The 12,755-nt window shown below is 44.6% G+C and overlaps 1 long non-coding RNA gene across 1 annotated transcript in view; it reads left to right on the forward strand.

Annotated features, from left to right (window-relative positions):
- Positions 1-265: 265 nt before the first annotated feature.
- Positions 266-12,755, forward strand: part of LOC146817916 (uncharacterized) — a 66,599-nt gene continuing 54,109 nt past the window's right edge. Inside the window, exon 1 of the long non-coding RNA XR_014962594.1 lies at positions 266-834. This is a non-coding gene — a long non-coding RNA (uncharacterized LOC146817916). The remainder of the gene's footprint in view (positions 835-12,755) is intronic.

The raw sequence follows: 12,755 nt of genomic DNA on the forward strand, positions 1-12,755 counted from the left end.
GGTTTTCGAACTGTTCCAATATCTGGCCTCTCAGTGCACCCCCACTCCCCAGTCTCACTGTCATCTGACCACTCCTTCGCACCCTCCAATTCTTCCTCCGAGGACACTGTATGGTCCGACAAAGAAAATAATTTATCGCCTCCCGCGGCGTCATTCCGCATAGCTTTAGACATATCCCCCAAGACTACATCTCCCAGAATGCCACAGTGCTGCTGGATATTGCATGGTTGAAGCAGTTGATCCCGTTGTGTATTAGTTTCAGAAACTGCAGGGCTAGCGCTAGATTCTGTCAATGCGTTAACACCAGCCTTAGTGACTGGGTTAGTGATAAGCGCCGTCGCAGCAACAGCCTCTGCGCGTTAATTTTTACCTTTAACCGGTTGCGGGGAACCAGCCTTCTCCAATGGCCTGCGAAACATTAATGGCACCGTCTGCGATGTTCTGCCTTTGCCTTTACCTCTATTCGGCTGATCCCCACTAGCAGTGGCATCCGGAACAGCAATCAGCGATGTGGAACCTAACAGACTGGAGTCAGGCTCGCTAGCCGCCCTGGAAGGACCACCGGAGCGGGATGAGCTTCGACCCACTGCTGCTCTCGAAGTTGAAGCACTCTTCGCCTGGGGCCGACCTCCTGCACTTCTCAGCGGCATCTCAGTCGGGGGCAGGAAAGAGCCGGTACACAGATGAGAAGCGCAGTTGAGCCAGGATTTACGAGCCGCCCGACCGGAGCGGTAGGACAAAATCCTGTTAACCAACAGCAGCGCAGAATTCAGCTGCAAAACATGCCGCCACAGCATCTCAAACGTTCCGAAAATGAGTGCTGGAAAAGTCCTGGTAGGTCCGTTTAAACCGTTTAATACACTCCGCGTATCTTGGGCTTTCTAGGCGCGTGTTAGCATTAGCACCATCCGTACTGTGGGTCGGACGGAGCGGGGGCCTCACACCAGCTCAACCGGCCAGGAGAGCGGCCGCCATCTTTTTGCCTGTCCCGTGTCAAGACCCAATTCGCACAACTCTCCAATGTAGAATGCACTGTGGAGTATAGGACAGGCCAAAAGTCACTGCTTGAATAATGAAGAATGCAGAAGTGTACAAAGCACGGCAGGTGTATAACTAACTGACCGGACAGTGGGACAGAAATCACTGCATGAATGATGCAGTAGAGTAGGGCACAGATCAGGGAATGTGAGATGGTACAGGACACAAATGACTTCATGTATGGCAGAGATCTTTGCTAGTAGAAAGGATAATTCAGCAGGGCAGTAACTTATTAGTTTTAAATGCCCATATTTATGTGCATTGAGAAGAAAAAAGTATTTAGCGAAATGCCTACATTAATCTTAGCCATAGGTAATTATTCTCGACTGCATTCAGAGCCAGTGGTGTGGTGTGCGGGTCGGGGGAGGGGGAACAGGGGTGGTTGCCCCGGGTGCACAATTGTTAGGGGGCGCAAAATATTCAAAGAAAAGAAATTCGTTCTACCAATGTTTTTCCTTTTAGGGGATGCAATACTTGCCTTTCCCCGGGTGCTGGCAACCCATGCTATGCCGCTATATAGAGCCATTACGTTTTCCTAACTGTGCCACTCTAGACAGGGACCAACTGTCAGCCTCGGTCCTACATCTATGCCATAGCATCCTTGAAAATGAACACAAACAACCTCAGACCGTTTTCTTCCCTTTTCACCCTCATTATTGAGATGCAGCCTAGAACCTGTGGCAAAGTGATCACCGGATCTACTTTTTGATATACCTTTCACACTTAAGGCAACTCAATATGGATAATTAAATTAAAAAGTGATGGGTGGAACACTTGAGCTGATCTGCACCACTGGCATTTATTATGTATCATCTTCCAATCCGTCATTTTTTTGCTCACTCTGATGCGAAAGACAGGTACCAGACATATTCAAATAAGTCTTGAAACTGTTCCAGAAGAATCAGTCCAACCCCAGAATGGGCATGCAAGCAATCCCAGATTGCTTTTGTTTTTTTGTTCCTTAAGAGTAAAGTACCTCTTAAGAGGTGAGGCACACTGAGTACTGACCCATCTCTAGGCATAACCCTTACACTTAGGGCATCTCACTTAGAAAAACAAAAAAATGAGAGGTGAAATGCATGTATTCATCTTAGCCGCTGGTAATTAGGTCACATTTCAGAGCATCCTTTTTTTAGCTCAATGTGCTTCTACAGACAAGGACCAACAATATGCACCTCAGCTTTGGCCCGGTTATGCAGAATGATGTAACTCTCTGAATAGAGATAGGACTTTAGGCATAATGTGCATCCTTGTCTATGTATCACCGCTCCATCACCCAAAGAGCTTACCCCAATGGTATCAAAACACCATGACTAATAAGAAATATTGATTTAGTTTAGGTTAAAATTCTGTTCACAGCATCAGAGTCAGGACCTCGGACTGGACTTTGATCAATGATTTGGTGTGTTAGGCACTAGATAACTCCTGATGGCTGTACCTAGTTCCTTCCTGTTTATCCTCTTGCAGCAAACCTGGATGTTTCCCATCCCATTCTTCTTCTTTTGACATCTTTGAAGAGCCCATCGACAGCAAATGTTCTGTCTCTGGTGGACAATTGCAAATGCCAGTCGTCCCTCTTCTTTCCTTTTGAAAGATTTTCCCAGAGACAGCGTTTTTAAATTGCTTTGCTCACAGCTGTGGCACGGACTAATATCTTTTTACTGCTGAAGATCTTTTCAAAAGAGCACACCACGGGAGATTAAGAAAACTCATTTGCATTTGGCTGAGAACGAAAAGCTATCCAGGCCGAATCTGGAATGATAGGATAATGTTTCATATCTTGCAAACATACAGTAAACTCGGGATGTTTGCTCATGGTGCCTTCTTCACCTTTTTACCGATGCATCACAATGTAGTTTTTTTTTTAAGTTAAAAGATACAGCAGTGGAATAGATTGCTGTTTATATGTTTGAAATTTTACACAGTTCAAAAGTAAGAACCTCATTCACGCCTGTATGATAGTGAAGCGGTACAAAAGGGGGTGGTGATGGACGGAGCATCAGAACCTGTTGACTGGGTGTGAGTGTTTGATTGGTTCTGATGCTCCGTCCATCACCACCCCCTTTTGTACCGCTTTGTTCGCCATAAGTTGGCAGGGTATGCTCAGACGTTGAGTCCCTTGCTCACTTTGCCACTGGATTCAAGCAAGCCTGGCTGAAGACGGCTGAAATGCCAGAAACCGGTCTTAGGAAGCTTGTTTCAAGTCCAGGGAAGGCATGGCTTGGCAGTTCGGGCTGGACTGTTCCCATGAGGCACAGGGTCAGACTGATTTGCATATGGCCATGTCTGAACTGGGGTGGCAGAGTGGGCTAAAGAACGGTGATGGATCAAACCCAGATCTGTTGACTGGGTGTGAGTGTTTGATTGGTTCTGATGCTCCGTCCATCACCACCCCCTTTTGTACCGCTTTGTATGATAGTGAAAACAGTTATTTTTAGCCATGCCAATTTACGATACAGATAGACCCCAGGCAATACAAACATGTAGAACCAGCTGTACATCTTATCAATAAAAAGTAACTTTTTGTCCCCCTTCCCCCCCAATCCCTAACAAAGGAAACAAAAGAAAGAAAAAGGACAAAAAAAATTAAAAAAACAACCAAGAGCAGCCAATGGTATCCTGTCAGCGAGAACATATCTATCAGGTGGGGATCAGGTTTAAGAAAGTAAAAGCAGTTTAAACCTGGAGCGATTTATCCTCATCACAGTCTGCTGATACAGACGAATGTACAAGACACAGTGCAATATGCCCTTCCTCCCTGTGGAGAGCACAAGATACATTTCTGCACTGTGCACAGTTTTAACTAAACATGAGAACTAACAGGACTATTGATAAAACTGTCAAGTGGACCCATGTTAAGCATGAAGCCCATGGGCCTCATTTATGAGAAGTGACGCATCGCTAAATGAAAGCAGCGATGCATCACTTTTCAGTGCGCCCTCCTTGCGACATGATGGATGCGTCATATTTACAGTATGACGCATCATGTCGCAAGGAGTTACAGGTACGTCAGTATTTCTGATGTATCTGTAGGCGCAAAAATTACGCATTGCTGCAAAAGTGACGCATCTCCAGCAATGTGTCCTTTCACATGGGGCAAGTCCCATGTGAAAGGGCCTGCGTCAGTCTTACGCCTGCTGTGAGGCAGGTGTAAGATATTGACACATTACACCCTAGAAGTGGCGCAGTGAAATCTCATAGATTTCACTGCATCACTTCTACGATGCTTACTTACGTTGTAACGCCCACCCTGCATAAATGATACCTGACGCAGGTATAATGTAGCGCAGGGCTTTACAAAGTGACGCATCTACCTAGATGCGTCACTTTGTAAATATGGTGCAACAAGGTCCAATTTTTACGCCGATGGTGCGTCACAAAAAGTGCCGCACCGGCGGCGCAAAAGTGCCGCAAGAACTCATAAATGAGCCCCCATATGTGTAGGCATATATTATAATGGTGGTTGTGCGCTTATATATTGTGTAGCTGGCTGCAAGATGGTAGCTGTGTTGTGATTTGATAGTGAGTGAATTTGCATAAGAAGATGGCCTGCTCCTTGACGAACAAAGAATTAGAAACCTCTATGTTTTTTTCAGAAACCTTTCTGTGATCTAAACATTCTGTGAATTTTTAGATTAATAACACACAAAGCTTTCAGAGGCAGGGCTACTACGATTAGTCAAATTTGACTATCAATGTCTAAATGGTGCTGCGGTGTTGGTTGTGTAGGGTGCTCATTTTAGTTTAAGAAGGAGTTTGATGCTGCAAAGAATGATTGCTGGGGCCGGGAAATAGATTTGATGGTGTGGTGGGGCTGGAACACTAGGTAAATGTAGATCCTTAACTTTGACATTTCTATGGTGAAATCAGAACTTCCTCTTAAAATTAGATTTTGGCGTGAAAATGTTAAAATATAACAAATAAGTATAAATAAATATATATATAAAACTATATATATATATATGGGTGAAGTGAGGAGCAAGCAATAACTACATGTCCCAGCATACATTGCGAAGGCGCGAAAACTACTAAGTGCGCACACCTAAGACGGCCACTACTTTAGGAAGCTGAATCATGGGACTGTTGGGAGTATTGCAAATCCGCCATTCCATTGCCCAAGAGGAAGGAGCGGACAGCTCTGAAACGCGTCGGCTAGCAGTTACAATGACGGACTGAAACGATCTTCAAATGCCTTGAATAAATGAAGTTTTCTTCTACTCTGCTGTCGAGTGCTTATCCGAATGCAGAGCCTTTGAACCAAATTAAATTGCACGACAGCTTCGTCGTGGGGGTAGCACCACCTGTTGAAAAAGAGGGGCCGCCAGCAGGAATTCTTCGTGCTGAAGAGGCACAGCAGAAGGCTTCACTAATGAAGAAAGCTTCAATCCGGAGCACACTGTGTGTTTTTAAACCACAGAGGATGCGTACTTAATCACTGTGGAACTGAAGAATTATAATGGAACTGCGGAACCCACTATGGGTGAAGTGAGGAGCAAGCAATAACTACATGTCCCGGCATACATTGCGAAGGCGCGAAAACTACTAAGTGCGCACACCTGAGACGGCCACTACTTTAGGAAGCTGAATCATGGGACTGTTCGGAGTATTGCAAATCCGCCATTCCATTGCCCAAGAGGAAGGAGCAGACAGCTCTGAAACGCGTTGGCTAGCAGTTACAATGACGGACTGAAACGATCTTCAAATGCCTTGAATAAATGAAGTTTTCTTCTACTCTGCTGTCGAGTGCTTATCCGAATGCAGAGCCTTTGAACCAAATTAAATTGCACGACAGCTTCGTCGTGGGTGTAGCACCACCTGTTGAAAAAGAGGGGCCGCCAGAAGGAATTCTTCGTGCTGAAGAGGCACAGCAGAAGGCTTCACTAATGAAGAAAGCTTCAATCCGGAGCACACTGTGTGTTTTTAAACCACAGAGGATGCGTACTTAATCACTGTGGAACTGAAGAATTATAATGGAACCGCGGAACCCACTATGGGTGAAGTGAGGAGCAAGCAATAACTACATGTCCCAGCATACATTGCGAAGGCGCGAAAATTACTAAGTGCGCACACCTGAGACGGCCACTACTTTAGGAAGCTGAATCATGGGACTGTTGGGAGTATTGCAAATCCGCCATTCCATTGCCCAAGAGGAAGGAGCAGACAGCTCTGAAACGCTCTGGCTAGCAGTTACAATGACGGACTGAAACGATCTTCAAATGCCTTGAATAAATGAAGTTTTCTTCTACTCTGCTGTCGAGTGCTTATCCGAATGCAGAGCCTTTGAACCAAATTAAATTGCACGACAGCTTCGTCGTGGGTGTAGCACCACCTGTTGAAAAAGAGGGGCCGCCAGCAGGAATTCTTCATGCTGAAGAGGCACAGCAGAAGGCTTCACTAATGAAGAAAGCTTCAATCCGGAGCACACTGTGTGTTTTTAAACCACAGAGGATGCGTACTTAATCACTGTGGAACTGAAGAATTATAATGGAACTGCGGAACCCACTATGGGTGAAGTGAGGAGCAAGCAATAACTACATGTCCCAGCATACATTGCGAAGGCGCGAAAACTACTAAGTGCGCACACCAGAGACGGCCACTACTTTAGGAAGCTGAATCATGGGACTGTTGGGAGTATTGCAAATCCGCCATTCCATTGCCCAAGAGGAAGGAGCAGACAGCTCTGAAACGCGTTGGCTAGCAGTTACAATGACGGACTGAAACGATCTTCAAATGCCTTGAATAAATGAAGTTTTCTTCTACTCTGCTGTTGAGTGCTTATCCGAATGCAGAGCCTTTGAACCAAATTAAATTGCACGACAGCTTCGTCGTGGGTGTAGCACCACCTGTTGAAAAAGAGGGGCCGCCAGCAGGAATTCTTCGTGCTGAAGAGGCACAGCAGAAGGCTTCACTAATGAAGAAAGCTTCAATCCGGAGCACACTGTGTGTTTTTAAACCACAGAGGATGCGTACTTAATCACTGTGGAACTGAAGAATTATAATGGAACTGCGGAACCCACTATGGGTGAAGTGAGGAGCAAGCAATAACTACATGTCCCAGCATACATTGCGAAGGCGCGAAAACTACTAAGTGCGCACACCTGAGACGGCCACTACTTTAGGAAGCTGAATCATGGGACTGTTGGAAGTATTGCAAATCCGCCATTCCATTGCCCAAGAGGAAGGAGCAGACAGCTCTGAAACGCGTTGGCTAGCAGTTACAATGACGGACTGAAACGATCTTCAAATGCCTTGAATAAATGAAGTTTTCTTCTACTCTGCTGTCGAGTGCTTATCCGAATGCAGAGCCTTTGAACCAAATTAAATTGCACGACAGCTTCGTCGTGGGTGTAGCACCACCTGTTGAAAAAGAGGGGCCGCCAGCAGGAAATCTTTGTGCTGAAGAGGCACAGCAGAAGGCTTCACTAATGAAGAAAGCTTCAATCCGGAGCACACTGTGTGTTTTTAAACCACAGAGGATGCGTACATAATCACTGTGGAACTGAAGAATTATAATGGAACTGCGGAACCCACTATGGGTGAAGTGAGGAGCAAGCAATAACTACATGTCCCAGCATACATTGCGAAGGCGCGAAAACTACTAAGTGCGCACACCTGAGACGGCCACTACTTTAGGAAGCTGAATCATGGGACTGTTGGGAGTATTGCAAATCCGCCATTCCATTGCCCAAGAGGAAGGAGCAGACAGCTCTGAAACGCGTTGGCTAGCAGTTACAATGACGGACTGAAACGATCTTCAAATGCCTTGAATAAATGAAGTTTTCTTCTACTCTGCTGTCGAGTGCTTATCCGAATGCAGAGCCTTTGAACCAAATTAAATTGCACGACAGCTTCGTCGTGGGTGTAGCACCACCTGTTGAAACAGAGGGGCCGCCAGAAGGAATTCTTCGTGCTGAAGAGGCACAGCAGAAGGCTTCACTAATGAAGAAAGCTTCAATCCGGAGCACACTGTGTGTTTTTAAACCACAGAGGATGCGTACTTAATCACTGTGGAACTGAAGAATTATAATGGAACTGCGGAACCCACTATGGGTGAAGTGAGGAGCAAGCAATAACTACATGTCCCAGCATACATTGCGAAGGCGCGAAAACTACTAAGTGCGCACACCTGAGACGGCCACTACTTTAGGAAGCTGAATCATGGGACTGTTGGGAGTATTGCAAATCCGCCATTCCATTGCCAAAGAGGAAGGAGCAGACAGCTCTGAAACGCGCTGGCTAGCAGTTACAATGACGGACTGAAACGATCTTCAAATGCCTTGAATAAATGAAGTTTTCTTCTACTCTGCTGTCGAGTGCTTATCCGAATGCAGAGCCTTTGAACCAAATTAAATTGCACGACAGCTTCGTCGTGGGTGTAGCACCACCTGTTGAAAAAGAGGGGCCGCCAGCAGGAATTCTTCGTGCTGAAGAGGCACAGCAGAAGGCTTCACTAATGAAGAAAGCTTCAATCCGGAGCACACTGTGTGTTTTTAAACCACAGAGGATGCGTACTTAATCACTGTGGAACTGAAGAATTATAATGGAACTGCGGAACCCACTATGGGTGAAGTGAGGAGCAAGCAATAACTACATGTCCCAGCATACATTGCGAAGGCGCGAAAACTACTAAGTGCGCACACCAGAGACGGCCACTACTTTAGGAAGCTGAATCATGGGACTGTTGGGAGTATTGCAAATCCGCCATTCCATTGCCCAAGAGGAAGGAGCAGACAGCTCTGAAACGCTCTGGCTAGCAGTTACAATGACGGACTGAAACGATCTTCAAATGCCTTGAATAAATGAAGTTTTCTTCTACTCTGCTGTCGAGTGCTTATCCGAATGCAGAGCCTTTGAACCAAATTAAATTGCACGACAGCTTCGTCGTGGGTGTAGCACCACCTGTTGAAACAGAGGGGCCGCCAGAAGGAATTCTTCGTGCTGAAGAGGCACAGCAGAAGGCTTCACTAATGAAGAAAGCTTCAATCCGGAGCACACTGTGTGTTTTTAAACCACAGAGGATGCGTACTTAATCACTGTGGAACTGAAGAATTATAATGGAACTGCGGAACCCACTATGGGTGAAGTGAGGAGCAAGCAATAACTACATGTCCCAGCATACATTGCGAAGGCGCGAAAACTACTAAGTGCGCACACCTGAGACGGCCACTACTTTAGGAAGCTGAATCATGGGACTGTTGGGAGTATTGCAAATCCGCCATTCCATTGCCAAAGAGGAAGGAGCAGACAGCTCTGAAACGCGCTGGCTAGCAGTTACAATGACGGACTGAAACGATCTTCAAATGCCTTGAATAAATGAAGTTTTCTTCTACTCTGCTGTCGAGTGCTTATCCGAATGCAGAGCCTTTGAACCAAATTAAATTGCACGACAGCTTCGTCGTGGGTGTAGCACCACCTGTTGAAAAAGAGGGGCCGCCAGCAGGAATTCTTCGTGCTGAAGAGGCACAGCAGAAGGCTTCACTAATGAAGAAAGCTTCAATCCGGAGCACACTGTGTGTTTTTAAACCACAGAGGATGCGTACTTAATCACTGTGGAACTGAAGAATTATAATGGAACTGCGGAACCCACTATGGGTGAAGTGAGGAGCAAGCAATAACTACATGTCCCAGCATACATTGCGAAGGCGCGAAAACTACTAAGTGCGCACACCTGAGACGGCCACTACTTTAGGAAGCTGAATCATGGGACTGTTGGGAGTATTGCAAATCCGCCATTCCATTGCCCAAGAGGAAGGAGCAGACAGCTCTGAAACGCGTTGGCTAGCAGTTACAATGACGGACTGAAACGATCTTCAAATGCCTTGAATAAATGAAGTTTTCTTCTACTCTGCTGTCGAGTGCTTATCCGAATGCAGAGCCTTTGAACCAAAATATATATATATATGTGTAGGATTAAATTTGGATCACCACTCTTGATTGTTGTCTGGTTTTTCCTGAGAGCGTACTAACACGAACTTTTGCTGTTGGTTGGATATTCTTTACCGGCACGCTCCGCCGGAGTGTACGCCACCTTCCCATGGGGCCCAGTATTCCAGTAGGAGCTACGTGACTTTTGTATATATATATATATATGAGAAGTGTACTTGATCTCCCAAAGCTTGCACTTCCTTTGCAGCGGTAAGAGAGACCCGGACTCCAAAATACGTGGCAAAATAGGCTGTTTTTATTCTTTCAAGCCGTTATATGACGCGTTTCGAGCACCTCCGTGCCCTTGATCACATATATATATATATTTTTTTTTTGCCTGACATTGAAAAAGCCAGTCGGCGAAACGCGTCTGTCAGCATTTCGGGGGAATTACGGGGGGGAACTTGCTAAATAAAGCATCTATGCTTTAAGAAACATTGTCCCTGGATTTTGCTTCGAGTGCTCTTCGTTTTACGTGTTGGTTGTTTCATATATATATATATATATATATATATATATATATATATATATATATATATATATATATATATCGTCCCACATTGTCCTTGCATTAAGACGCGCACTCCTCCAGCTGGTAGGTCACGAACCTTTATTCTTAACAGGACAGCATTACAAATCCAGCCATTTCTGTCCATTTGCCTTACGCGTTTCAGAGCAAATGTGCTCTTTCATCAGAGGCAGTTTCAAAGCACATCCTGTCTCGGGTTTCTTCACAGAGTTCCTTTGCATTGCGTCATTATATAGGCTTCAGGTGTGCCTTTTCCGGTTAATCCGGTCAACACATTAAAGTGCATGCTGGGACTCATAGTTTGATACCCTGCTAATTACCTTCGGTGGGTGCGTGCTAAATGAAACAATTTCATGGACCAATATAAATATAGTGAATCCTTTTTTAATTGATGTCAAAGTATGATATTTATGTAAATAATGTTTCTGTTTTTTTATCTATGTTCAGTGTCTATTAGCCCATAAAATTGAGATCATTTTGAAATAATACATGAAAATCCTCAGTTATTATCTATGCTTTAAGAAACATTGTCCCTGGATTTTGCTTTGAGTGCTCTTCGCTTTACACGTTTTACGTGTTGGTTGTTTCATATATATATATATATATATATATATATATATATATTACCTACTGGCGGTCGCCAGTAGGTAGTTATAGTTAGGACCACGTTTCCATAGGAAAACCTCAACATTCTATTTTGAATAACTTTGACGCCGGTCGACGAATCCTCGGGAATTTCTCAAAATAGGTGGGGCGCTACGCTCCGCTCCTACCCTGAAAGTCTCGGGGGGATCCGTCAAGCGGGGGCTGAGATAAAAGGGGGGTCCCAAAACGCGTTTTTCCCATGCATTTTTCCATAGGACCTTTAGAACGAGCTACAGCCCGAACGGCTGAACAGAATTACTCGAAATTTGGCAGAGAGGTAGTCCCTAGGTCAAGGAAGTGCCTTTTGTAGGTTTGGTGTAAATCTGTTCAGTAGATTCTGAGAAAATAGCCTTTAAATCAATATATATATCTGAGCCAGCTTACGGTACGCTTACCGTACGCTTACGGTAAGCGTACGGTGGCGTGCGCGAGCGCGATTCTGATTGGCTCTTAGATCTTAGTAAACATTCGGATCGGCCGAAACCAGGAAGCGGCGGCCGCCATTTTGTGTATTTCACTCTGAAAAAAAAGAGTGAAAACAAGGAAAGGGGGCAATGAGGAGAGTTACAGACCCCCTAACAATTGTAAGGGGGTCAAAGAAGGACAGAAAAGTACAAAAAAAACATTTATTGATTTTAAAAAAAATCACGGGGTACGCGTACGGTAAGCTTACGGTAAGCGTACGGTAAAAAAAAAATAATAAATAAAAGAAAATCAGATTTAAGAGTTTAGAAATTAGGGAGCTCTAAAAAGAGCTGTTGTGTTTATGGAGTCATTTTTTTAGTGGTACCTACAAGTAAGTACCGATGCAGAGTCTAAGGTTCAAGAGGAAGACTCTGTTCCCTTCATCATTGAAGTGCACACCATCTCCTCTATAAATGTCTTGCATGTCGTAACGCAAGTTGTTGTGGTAAATGGCACCCATACCATAGTCACGGAGGAAAGCAGAAACAGATTTGTTGACGTGCTTTCTTGCTTTGTCAATCTGTGGACAGAAATGATTGGACCAGTTCCATTTTTGCCTTTGGCATATGTTGGAAAACACAAAGGCAGTTTTAGGGAAAAGTGTAAACAGTTGTGCAAAGGTGTCCTTCATAAGCATTTCCAGACCTACCCCAGTCAAAGTGCCTAGGTCATTGCCACCACAGTGCACTATTATGAGGTCAGGGTGTTGGATTTGCATGAAGGATTTCACCAATGGCATCAATTGGTGCCACTTTAACCCTCTCTGACCAATCCATTTAATGTCTACATTTGGCAAAGCAAGGTCTCTCACCATATCTGTTTTCTCTGCAAACTTTTCACTCCAGAAGACATAGCTGTGCCCTACAATCCACACTGTGAACATCTTCAAAGGAGAACTTGATGCACTCAGGAGGTGTCTTTCAGTAGAATGGCAATATGAAAAGAAAGACAGTTTGGAAATGGAGGCATACATATTTTTTACAAAACAAAAAGAACTGATTGGCTGTTTCATACCATTCTAGAAAAAAAACTAGGCTGTATGTGAAAATTAATAGAAGCATGTTTTGTATTGGTACAAAAAAATGTGTAACCAAAGAACAGTACTATGGATTTGCTGTTAGGATTGAAAAGTCAAGCACTCTTGCTCTGTGGA

Source organism: Triturus cristatus, chromosome 6 (genome assembly GCF_964204655.1).
Source record: "Triturus cristatus chromosome 6, aTriCri1.1, whole genome shotgun sequence".
Taxonomy (NCBI): domain Eukaryota; kingdom Metazoa; phylum Chordata; class Amphibia; order Caudata; family Salamandridae; genus Triturus; species Triturus cristatus.